General features: G+C 51.5%; 1 pseudogene; it reads right to left on the bottom strand.

Moving 5' to 3' along the window:
- Positions 1 to 2,296: 2,296 nt before the first annotated feature.
- On the bottom strand, positions 2,297 to 2,701 carry LOC140407756 (large ribosomal subunit protein eL36-like; annotated as a pseudogene).
- Positions 2,702 to 12,310: the final 9,609 nt, after the last annotated feature.

Here is a 12,310-nt window from a genome sequence, read left to right as displayed (position 1 = left end):
GATGGCTGGAACAGTTGTCCTCAGGTTGCGGTTCATGAGCAGCTGCGCCGGAGACAAACCAGTCGACAGAGGGGTTGCCCTGTATGCCAACAGTGCCAGGTTAAAATCAGAGGCCGACTCTGCAGCCTTGCACAGCAACCGCTTGACAATATGGACCCCTTTTTCAGCCTTCCCGTTTGATTGCGGGTAATGGGGACTGGATGTGATGTGACTGAAGTGGTAGGATCGTGCAAAGTCGGACCAGTCTTGGCTGTAGAAACATGGACCGTTGTCACTCATTACTGTGAGTGGTATGCCGTGCCTGGCAAATGTCTCTTTGCAGGCTTTGATCACTGACTTGGACGTGAGGTCCGACTGTTTCACCACTCCGGGTAGCTGGAGAAGTAGTCGACCAAGAGCACGTAATCACGCCCATTTGCGTGAAAGAGGTCTATCCCCACCTTGGACCATGGAGAAGTCACAATCTCGTGCTGTTGCAGTGTTTCCTTGGGCTGGGGTGGTTGGAATTTCTGGCATTTTGTGCAGTTGAGGACCATGTTGGCAATGTCCTGGCTGATGCCAGGCCAGTAAACTGCCTGCCGAGCTCTGCGTCGACATTTTCCGACCCCAAGGTGACCCTCATGGATCTGTCTGAGCACCATGGCTTGCATGCTTTGGGGAATGACGATTCTATCCAGTTTAAGAAGGATCCCCTCGACAACCGTTAACTCGTCCTTAACGTTGAAGAACTGGGGGCACTGCCCCTTTTGCCAGCCATGGGCAAGGTGTTGCATCACGCGCCGCAGTAGAGGATCTTTGGCAGTTTCTTCGCGTATCTGGACAACTCGTTCATCAGTGTCTGGGAGGTTGCTGGCACACAACTGCACCTGTGCCTCGATGTGGCGAATGAAGTTGCCTGGTTCAAACGGCGTGATGATGGATCAGGATAGGGCATCCGCGACGATCAGCTCCTTACCCGGTGTGTAGACGAGTTCGAAGTCATATCGGTGGAGACGAAGAAGAATTCGCTGCAGCCGAGGTGTCATGTCATTTAAATCCTTCTGGATTATGTGGACTAAAGGCCTGTGGTCTGTTTCCACCGTGAACTTCGGCAGACCGTATACATAGTCATGAAACTTGACTATTCCTGTCAGGAGACTCAAGCACTCCTTTTCGATCTGGGCATACCGTCGTTCGGTCGGAGTCATGGCCCTGGAGGCATACACTGGAGCCCAGGACTAGGAGTCGTCTCGCTGGAGGAGCGCCGCCCCAATGCCGTCCAATCTTGCGTCTGTGGATATCTTGGTATCCTTGGTTGGGTCAAAGAACGCCAGTACTGGGGCTATGGTGAGCTTCGCCTTCAGCTCAAGCCACTCTGCTTGATGTGCGGGAAGCCACTGGAACACTGTCGACTTTTTAACGAGATGCCGGAGATCCGGAGTTGTGGAGGAGGCTGGATCTTTTCCATGCCGCTGGATGGCTGCTTGCTGGTCGTTGGAGATTCACTCAAGGTAGGTTCATTAGAGTTAATAGTTCCCTAGTACCATGGTGTGTTAAGTGAGTTGGCTCAACGTTGACTGCAACTGGATGCAGTGAAACTAGAAACAGGCTTCCGACACAGGAGATGGTCCAACACTGTTTTATTGAACTTGCTGATTGCTGTACATAGTCTGCTGTGAGTGCTCTATCAATCTAACTGATAACCTCCTACTGGCCTGACCAGACTAACTCTCTACCTCATGGAGATGGTACTCACTGGCTTGTGCACTCTAACTATCTCAGTAGCTGTGTCCTGTAGGGAGAGGGACAGTCTTCATGCCCTGTGTGCTTTATAGTGGTGGTGTCCTGTCTGGTGATTGGTTGTTCTGTGTCGTGTGTGTTCATTGGTTATCCTGTGTGTCAATCACTGCCTGTCTGCAGCTCATTATACACGTGAGTGAATATTATGACAGACATCTTCGTGGCCGTCTGAACCGGAGTCAGCTACCCTGAGGAACTCCTGCAGTGATGTCCTGTAGCTGAGATGATTGACCTTCCAACAACCACAACTTTCTTTGTGTCAGGTATGACTCCAACCAGCGGAGAGTTTTCCCCCTGATTCCCATTGACTCCAGTTTAGCGAGGGCTCCTTGATGCCACACTCGATCAAATGCTGCCTTGATGTCAAGGGCAGTCACTCTCACCTCACCTCTGGCATTCAGCTCTTTTGTCCATGTTTGAACCAAGGCTGCAATGAGGTCAGGAGCTGAGTGACCCTGACGGAACCCAAACAGCGTCAGTGAGTAGGTTGTTGCTGAGTAAGTGCCGCTTGATAGCATTGTTTTTTTTAAACTTTGAAATAACTTTAATGGTAGCAACTTTGTACAGATTAATCTTTCTTTGCAGCTGCCTTTCTCATTGCTGCCAGCACATTGCTGAGTTCTTCCCTCTTCCTCTTTGCACGGGTGTGAGTGCCAACTCGCTTTTTGATGAATTTGAGTGCACGCTTGTCTTTAGAGACCTTCAGCAATTACATTGCACGCCTTTCATCGGGAGCAAAACCACAGCCCTCACCGATCAGATCTCTGACAAACTTGGTGTGCTTGGTTAGGCGCCCTCTTCTACGGCACTGCCCTGGGGCGGTCTCATTCTTGGTTACGGGGTGACCTTTGCGCAGGCCAACTGCCATCGGATACCTGATCGCCATTTCCACTTCTTTGCTCTGGCGCCGGGACTGGAAAAACCGAGGGGAAAACGCTTGATAGCGCTGTTGATGACCTCTTCCATCACTTTGCTGATGACGGAGAGCAGACTGATAGGGCGGTAATTGGCAGGGTTGGATTTGTCCTGTTTCTTGTGTACAGGACACACCTGGGCTATTTTCCACATTGCTGGGTAGATGCCAGTGTTGTAGCTGTACTGGAACAGCTTGGCTAGGGGTGAGGCAAGTTCTGGAGCATAGGTCTTCAGTACTATTGCTGGGATCTTGTCAGGGCCCACAGCATTTGCAGTGTCCAGGTCCTTCAGCTGTTTCTTGATATCACATGGGGTAAATCGTATTGGCTGAAGACTATCATCTGTGATGATGGGGACCTCCGGAGGAGACTGAGATGGATCATCCACTCGGCACTCTTGGCTGAAGGTTTTTACAAATTCTTCAGCCCTGTTATTTGCACAGGTGTGCTGGGCTCCTCCATCATTGAGGCTGGGGATATTTGTTGAGCCTCATCCTCCAGTGAGTTGTTTGATTGTCCACCACCATTCACGGCTGGATGTGACAGGACTACAGAGCTTCGATCTGATCCGTTGGGTGTGGAATCGCTTGGCTCTGTCTGTTACTGGTTGCTCATGCTGTGTGACACACAGGTAGTCCTGTGTTGTAGCTTCACCAGGTGGACACCTCATTTTACAGCATGCCTAATGTTGCTCCTGGCTCCCCTGCACTCTTCATTCAACCAGGGTTAATCCCCTGGCTTGGTGGGAATGGTAGAGTGGGGGATATGCCGGGCCATGAGGTTCCAGATTGTGGTTGAGTACAATTCTGCTGCTGATGATGATCCACAGCGCCTCATGGATGCCCAATCTTGAGTTGCTAGATCTGTTCAAAGTCTATGCCATTTACCACGGTGGCAGTGCCACACAACACGATGGAGGGTATCCTCAATGTGAAGAGGGGATATTGTCTCCACATGGACTGTGCGGTGGTCACTCTCACCGGTACTGCAATGGGCAGGTGCATCTGCAGCAGGCAAGTTGATTAGGATGAGGTCAAGTATGTTTTTCCCTCTTGTTGGTTCCCGCACCACCTGCTGCAGTCCCAGTCTAGCAGCTACGTCCTTTAGGACCCAGCCGGCTCGGTCTGTGGTGGTGCTACCGAGCTACTCTTGGTGCTTCATTGAAGTCCCCCACCCAGACCATATTCTGCGCCCTTGCCACCCTCAGTGCTTCCTCCAAGCATGGAGGAGCGCAGGTTCATCAGTTGATGGGGGGGCATTACATGGTTATCAGCAGGAGGTTTCCTTGCTCATGTTTGACCTGACTTCATGGTGTCCAGAGTCGATGTTGAGGACTCCCAGGGCAGTCCTGACTGTATACCACTGTGCCACCACCTCTGCTGGACATACTCAGGAATGGTGATCGAGGTCGCACCTCACCATGTCCTACCTCCTCTCTCTCGCATCCGCCATGGCGCCTGTTTCCCAATTTCCAAAAGCACAAACGAACCGCGCCGCCGGGACTTCCCCCTGGTGGAGGCGGAGCATCGCGGAGGCCCCCGGAGAATGCCGGGTCAGGCCCGCTAATGATACGCAAACGGCGTTTACGGTACGTGCGGAATGGAACGCATTGACGCCACTGTCGGGGCGCCGGAGAATTGCGATTTGGCGTGAACGATTTCGGCGTCCAGACCGATGCTCCCCCCAATCGCCTTTTCCGACTTCAGCGTGGGCCGGCGGAGAATCCCGCCCAAGGTGATTGAGAAAGGAGCCAGAGGCGGCACACGGGGGGAAAAAAGCACAAACGTTGTGGCGATGCCCGAAGGGGCGGTGGAAGCAGATTCAACAGGGGCTGTTTAGCACACTGGGCTAAATCGCTGAACAAAGAACAAAGAAATGTACAGCACGGAACAGGCCCTTCGGCCCTCCAAGCCCGTGCCGACCATGCTGCCCGACTAAACTACAATCTTCTCCACTTCCTGGGTCCGTATCCCTCTACTCCCATCCTATTCATGTATTTGTCAAGATGCCCCTTAATGTCACTATCGTCCCTGCTTCCACCACCTCCTCCGGTAGCGAGTTCCAGACACCCACTACCCTCTGCGTAAAAAACTTGCCTCGTACATCTACTCTAAACCTTGTCCCTCTCACCTTAAACCTATGCCCCCTAGTATTTGACCCGCTGGCTTTGAAAGCAGACCAAGGCAGGCCAGCCGCACGGTTCAATTCCCGTAACAGCCTCCCCGAACAGGCGCCGGAATGTGGCGACTAGGGGGCTTTTCACAGTAACTTCATTTGAAGCCGACTTGTGACAATAAGCGACTTTCATATTTCAATAGCTTTCAAAAGGGAATCGGATAAATACTTGCGGGGGGGGAAATCTGCAGAGCTGCGGGGGGGGGGGGGGGAGAGAGGGAGTGGGACCTCGCGGAAAGCTCTTTCCAAGGAGTCACTCATGTACAATGGGATGAATCGCTCCCTTCTGCCCTGTATGGCTCTGTGACTTTACGGAGGAATGTATTCCAGGAGGCAAATAATGAAGCGGATAACCACTTTGACACTGGGAGCTATCAGCTTATTAGGAATATGTTCTGGGGCTGGTGACTGACCTTGATTTTGAATCAGCAGCGTCATCATCTTCGTGTTTAGCTGAAACAAGGACATTTACCGTATTAGGTGTTCATTTGAAATAAGCCAAGTGGGTGCACAGAATATGAATTATTTTTTAATTCCAAAACAGGTTGAATGTGATGAATCTACTGCACAGTGAGTTCTATATACACAAGATGTTTGTATGCGATTGGGTTGCCAGGCGCCAGTGACCTGATGCAATATATAATCAGACCTCTGATGGAAGGAGCATCTCCCTGTTCCATTGCTCTGGTCTGCAAACAATAGGGAAAGAACCGGGACTCCACTGCAGAGGCTGCGGCCACGACGGAGAGCGAGGGAGCTGGAGGAGGGAGAGAGCTAATTACTTTCGGTGCTTGACCAATGTTGCAATGTAGCCAAGGGTGTGTGGCAGCCCGTGCACAGCAGGATCCCGCAGGCGGCAAATAACCTGTTTATCTGTTTTGACGGCATTGGGGTTGAGGGTGGGTGTCGGCCAGGGTGTTTCCAGAACTTTCTGCTCCTCCTTGAGCGGCGCTGTGGGATCTTCTACATCCATTTGTCCAGGCCTCAGTGGAGCCATCTCTCAGAAAGGTGACAGCGTGAGGTAGATTTAAACAATTTCCTGCCACTATTCCAAAGTAGGACAGGGGAGTTCGAGCCCTTGTGGCTAATATTTACTCCTCACACAATATGATTACAAACAGATTATCTGATGATTGAAGGCACCGCTGTTTCGGGGCCTTTGCTCCGGATGAAGTAGCTGATCATGTTTCCCGCATTCACAAACGTGACTGCACTTCCAATGTAGTTCATTGGCCGGAAAGGACTTTGGGACATCTGGAAAGGTGCTACAGAAATGCAAATCCATTTCCCCTTCCTTGACAGCTGCCCTTGCATTTAGGGCTGGGAGAATTCCAGGCTGGAGCAGGAACGGGCGGTGATTTCTGGTAAATTTCAGTCATTAGAACATAGAACATTACAGCGCAGTACAGGCCCTTCGGCCCTCGATGTTGCGCCGACCTGTGAAACCACTCTAAAGCCCATCTATACTATTCCCTTATCGTCCATATGTCTATCCAATGACCATTTGAATGCCCTTAGTGTTGGCGAGTCCACTACTGTTGCAGGCAGGGCATTCCATGCCCTTGCTACTCTCTGAGTAAAGAACCTACCTCTGACATCTATCCTATATCTATCTCCCCTCAATTTAAAGCTATGTCCCCTCGTGCTAGACATCACCATCCAAGGAAAAAGGCTCTCACTGTCCACCCTCTCCAATCCTCTGATCACCTTGTATGCCTCAATTAAGTCACCTCTTAACCTTCTTCTCTCTAACAAAATCAGCCTTAAATCCCTCAGCCTTCCCTCATAAGATCTTCCCTCCATACCAGGCAACATTCTGGTAAATCTCCTCTGCACCCTTTCCGATGCTTCCACATCCTTCCTATAATGCGGTGACCAGAATTGCACGCAATACTTCAAATGTGGCCGCACCAGAGTTTTGTACAGCTGCAACATGACCTCATGGCTCCGAAACTCAATCCCTCTACCAATAAAAGTTAACACACCGTACACCTTCTTAACAACCCTATCAACCTGGGTAGCAACTTTCAGGGATCTATGTACATGGACACCGAGATCTCTCTGTTCATCCACACTACCAAGAATCTTACCATAGCCCAGTATTCTGTATTCCTGTTACTCCTTCCAAAATGAATCACCTCACACTTTTCTGCATTAAACTCCATTTGCCACCTCTCAGCCCAGCTCTGCAGCTTATCTATGTCCCTCTGTAACCTGCAAAATCCTTCCGCACTGTCCACAACTCCACCGACTTTGGTGTCATCTGCAAATGTACTCACCCATCCTTCTACGCCCTCCTCCATGTCATTTATAAAAATGACAAACAGCAGTTGCCCCAAAACAGATCCTTGTGGTACACCAACTGGACTCCAGTCTGAACATTTCCCATCAACCACCACCCTCTAGTGGGCGAGCAGGGCGGCCGCAGCAACAAGAGCTCCCGCCGGTGGCCACGATTTGTGGCGATTTTGGGGAAATCCCCGAGTCTTCACGCACCCCCCCCGACTATCGTCAGCCTTTGGGGCCGCCACGAGCAGCCAGCGGGGCCGGTTTAAAAACCGGCGAAGAACCCCGCGCGGGTGTCGGGCGGCGGGGGCTGAGGCGCTGGGCCCAGCACGGCTGGTTAGAGCAGCGGGGCGGAGCTACGAGGAGGCCGAGGCGGCAGGCCCGAGGCCAGGGCACCATGTAGGGAGGGTGCTCCACGTCGGATGGCTCCCACCTAGGAGGAAGAAAGAAGGTTGAAGCCTGGTCCCAGGGGAGCTCTGGGTGAATGCAGAGGAGAAAGAAAGAAGATTTAAGGAAGTTTGGTGAAAGTTTTTTTTTTCTTCTCTTCCCCCCTTTTTTTTTCAAGAAAGAAGAATGTTAGATTGATGAAGGATAGGAGGGTGAAGGGAGAGGAGAAAAGAAAGAGGATAAAAAACAATAAGCCGCTAAAGGATGCGAAGAGCAGCGTCGAAGAAAGGAGGAAACGCGGGGTCGCCGCCGAAGGAGAAGACGAGCAAAAGTGTTGACAGGATGGCGGAAGCCGAACTGCAAGGCGGGGCCGCACTACTTACGGTAGAGAAGATGACCGAGGTGATGGCGGTGGAGCTGGAGAAACATTTGGTGAGGCACATGGAGGCCTTGAGGAAAGAGATGGCGGTCATGTTGAGGTCATTGGTGGAGGAGGCATTCGGCCCGATGAGGGTGGAGGTGGCAAAGGCATCGGCCGAGGTGAGAGAGCAGGGCGAGAAGGTGAAGGAGGTGGAGGAGGCCGTGACACGTCACAGCGACCAGGTCACCTCGATGGGGGACGAGCTGCGGAGGGTGGTGGAGGTTAACAGAGGACTCCGAGCAAAGCTGGAAGACTTGGAAAACCGCTCAAGGCGGCACAATTTGAGAATTGTGGGCTTGCCCGAAGGGACAGAGGGCCCAAGGCCAATGCAATACTTTGCTAAGAAGTTGGCAGAGCTGATGGGGGAGGGTGAGAGCCCCACCCTGTACGAGCTAGACCGAGCTCATCGGTCATTAAGGCCGAAGCCCAAAGTGAACGAGCCGCCAAGGGCAGTAATTATCTGCTTCCATAAGTTTTGCATGAAGGAGAAAGTATTAAGCTGGGCGAAGCAGAAGCGTGAGGTGCTGTGGGATGGTACTGCGGTTTGGATCTACCAGGACTGGACGGTGGAGTTGGCAAAAAGACGAGCGGTGTTTGGGCGAGTGAAGGCGGCTTTGTACAAGAAGGGGGTGCGATTTGGTGTGGTGTACCCGGCGAAGTTGAGAGTAACATATAACGCCAAAGACTTCTATTTTGAGACTGCGGAGGCGGCTGAGGCGTTCGTGAGGGCAGAAGGCTTGGGACAGACGTGAAGAGCGGAACTGGAAGAGAGACTGTGGACTGTGTTTGAGCGGCTGGAAAATGTACAAATGTTACAACTTTCTTTTTACTGATTTGTATTGAAATTTACTTCTCTTTGCATTGTTACAGAGTTCAAGTTAATGGCGTTCTGTGTTGTGACGGTTAAATGTTATGTTCATGAATTGTTGGGTTTGGATTGGTGGGTTTGTTTTGGTGTTTCTCTCTCTGGGACTGGGCGGAAGGGGGCGAGAGGTATTGGCGGGGGGGCGCCACCCGCGCGAGCTAACTAGAGTCAGTTAGTGAACGGGGGTGAGGTGAGAGGAGGGCTGCGGACGTTGGAGCCTGGATAGCAGGCTTCAATGGGCCTACGAGGTGAGCAAGAGGGGGTGGAGGGAGGGATGTTGGGGGATGTTTTTGTAAGGGGGGTTCTTGGGAGGGGGGGGGAAGGGGTTCGATGTTAACAATGGACAGGGGCGGGTCAGGCTTATGGGGCAGGGCCCGGTGGTATGGTGATGGTGGATAAGAAAGGTGGGGGGGGTGAGCGACCCCGAGTAAGGATAATCACGTGGAACGTGAGAGGGCTAGGAGGTCCGGTCAAGAGGTCAAGGGTGCTTGCACATCTTAAAAGTTTGAAAGCCGATGTAGCAATGCTGCAGGAGACTCACTTGAGGGTGAAGGACCAGGTGAAACTTAAAAAGGGCCGGGTTAGCCAAGTGTTTCACTCCGGATTTGATGGAAGGGCTCGAGGGATGAAGGTAAAGCAGTGGATGTAGTGTACATAGATTTTAGTAAGGCATTTGATAAAGTTCCCCATGGTAGGCTTATGCAGAAAGTAAGGAGGCATGGGATAGTGGGAAATTTGGCCAGTTGGATAACGAACTGGCTAACCGATAGAAGTCAGAGAGTGGTGGTGGATGGCAAATATTCAGCCTGGATCCCAGTTACCAGTGGCGTACCGCAGGGATCAGTTCTGGGTCCTCTGCTGTTTGTGATTTTCATTAATGACTTGGATGAGGGAGTTGAAGGGTGGGTCAGTAAATTTGCAGACGATACGAAGATTGGTGGAGTTGTGGATAGTAAGGAGGGCTGTTGTCGGCTGCAAAGAGACATAGATAGGATGCAGAGCTGGGCTGAGAAGTGGCAGATGGAGTTTAACCCTGAAAAGTGTGAGGTTGTCCATTTTGGAAGGACAAATATGAATGCGGAATACAGGGTTAACGGTAGAGTTCTTGGCAATGTGGAGGAGCAGAGAGATCTTGGGTCTATGTTCATACATCTTTGAAAGTTGCCACTCAAGTGGATAGAGCTGTGAAGAAGGCCTATGGTGTGCTCGCGTTCATTAACAGAGGGATTGAATTTAAGAGCCGTGAGGTGATGATGCAGCTGTACAAAACTTTGGTAAGGCCACATTTGGAGTACTGTGTACAGTTCTGGTCGCCTCATTTTAGGAAGGATGTGGAAGCTTTGGAAAAGGTGCAAAGAAGATTTACCAGGATGTTGCCTGGAATGGAGAGTAGGTTTTACGAGGAAAGGTTGAGGGTGCTAGGCCTATTCTCATTAGAACGGAGAAGGATGAGGGGCGACTTGATAGAGGTTTATAAGATGATCAGGGGAATAGATAGAGTAGACAGTCAGAGACTCTTTCCCCGGGTGGAACAAACCATTACAAGGGAACATAAATTTAAGGTGAAAGGTGGAAGATATAGGAGGGATATCAGAGGTAGGTTCTTTACCCAGAGAGTAGTGGGGGCATGGAATGCACTGCCTGTGGAAGTAGTTGAGTCGGAAACATTAGGGACCTTCAAGCAGCTATTGGATAGGTACATGGATTACAGTAAAATGATAGTGTAGATTTATTTGTTCTCAAGGGCAGCACGGTAGCATTGTGGATAGCACAATGCTTCACAGCTCCAGGGTCCCAGGTTCGATTCCGGCTTGGGTCACTGTCTGTGAGGAGTCTGCACGTCCTCCCCGTGTCTGCGTGGGTTTCCTCCGGGTGCTCCGGTTTCCTCCCACAGTCCAAAGATGTGCGGGTTAGGTGAATTGGCCAATGATAAATTGCCCTTAATGTCCAAATTGCCCTTGGTGTTGGGTGGAAGTGTTGAGTTTGGGTAGGGTGCTCTTTCCAAGAGCCGGTGCAGACTCAAGGGGCCGAGTGGCCTCCTTCTGCACTGTAAATTCAATGATAATCTACAATTAATCTAGGACAAAGGTTCGGCACAACATCGTGGGCCGAAGGGCCTGTTCTGTGCTGTATTTTTCTATGTTCTATGTTCTATGAGGGGTAGCGGTGCTGGTCAGCAAAAGGGTACGCTTCCAGATGGAGAAGGTGGTGGCAGATCAGGGGGGTAGATATGTGATTGTGACAGGGGCACTGGAGGGGAGATTAGTGGCGCTGTTAAGTGTATACGGTCCCAATTGGGACGATGTGGGATTCGCGAGGAAGGTATTTGGGGTTATTCCCGACTTGGACACGCATGAGCTGATTGTGGGGGGGGGGGACTGGAACTTGGTGCAGGAGCCAAGGTTGGACAGATCACGGCCGCGCTCGCTGGTCCCATCAGGGGGGGGCGAAGGCGCTGGCTGGGCTAATGGTGGAAATGGGAGGGGTGGACCCTTGGAGGTTCCTGCACCCAAGGGAACGGGAGTATTCGTTTTTCTCAGCGGTCCATAAGGTATACTCGCGGATCGACTTTTTTGTGGTGGGGAAGGCTTTGCTGGCTGGAGTCAAGGGGTCGGAATACTCTGCAATTGCAGTGTCAGATCACGCTCCACATTGGGTGGATGTGGTGCTGGAGAAGGGGGCAGCGCAGAGACCGGGGTGGAAACTGGATGTGGGGCTTTTGGGAAACCAAGTGTTCTGTGAGAAAATTGAAAAGGTAATTAAGGAATATGTAGGTTTCAACTGTACGGGTGAGGTGTCGAAGGCAGTCGTCTGGGAGGCTCTAAAGGCGGTGGTGAGAGGTGAGGTAATTTTGTTTAAGGCCAGGGTGGATAAAGAGGAGAGGTTGGAGCGGCAGAGGGTAATAGATGAGATGTTGGCGGTAGATAGGAGGTATGCAGAGGATGGGGACCCGGCGAAGCTGGAAAAGAGGAAGGAACTACAGGCGAGCTTCGACCGACTGTCCACCAGGAAGGCGGTGCGCCAACTGAGACGAGCAAGGGGTGCAGTTTATGAACATGGAGATATGGAAGTATGTTAGCAGGTCAACTCCGGAGGGAGACAGCGGCAAGGGAAATTCTTCAGGTGAAGGATAGGGCAGGGAAGTTGGTGGTGGCCCCAGTGCTGATTAACAAGGTTTTTGAGGAGTTTTATGAGAGGTTGTACAGGTCAGAGCCACCCGGCGGAGACCGTGAGATGCAGGAATTTCTAGATGGGTTGGAGTACCCGAGGGTCGTGGAGGGGGACAGGGCTACATTAGAAGAAGCAATAGTGGAGCAGGAGATAAAGGATGTGATTGGGAGGAAGCAGTCGGGAAGGTGGCAGGGCCGGATGGGTTTCCGGTGGAATATTATAAAAAATTTAAGGATAGGTTGGCACCCCTGATGGTGGGGATGTTTGAGGAGGTGATAGGGAAGGGGGTGTTGCCGCAAACCTTGGGGCAGG

This window comes from Scyliorhinus torazame, chromosome 2 (genome assembly GCF_047496885.1).
Source record: "Scyliorhinus torazame isolate Kashiwa2021f chromosome 2, sScyTor2.1, whole genome shotgun sequence".
In the NCBI taxonomy this organism is placed as follows: Eukaryota; Metazoa; Chordata; class Chondrichthyes; order Carcharhiniformes; family Scyliorhinidae; genus Scyliorhinus; species Scyliorhinus torazame.
The sequence above is the reverse complement of the archived record's forward strand: the minus strand, read 5'-3'. Positions and strand labels throughout refer to the sequence as shown.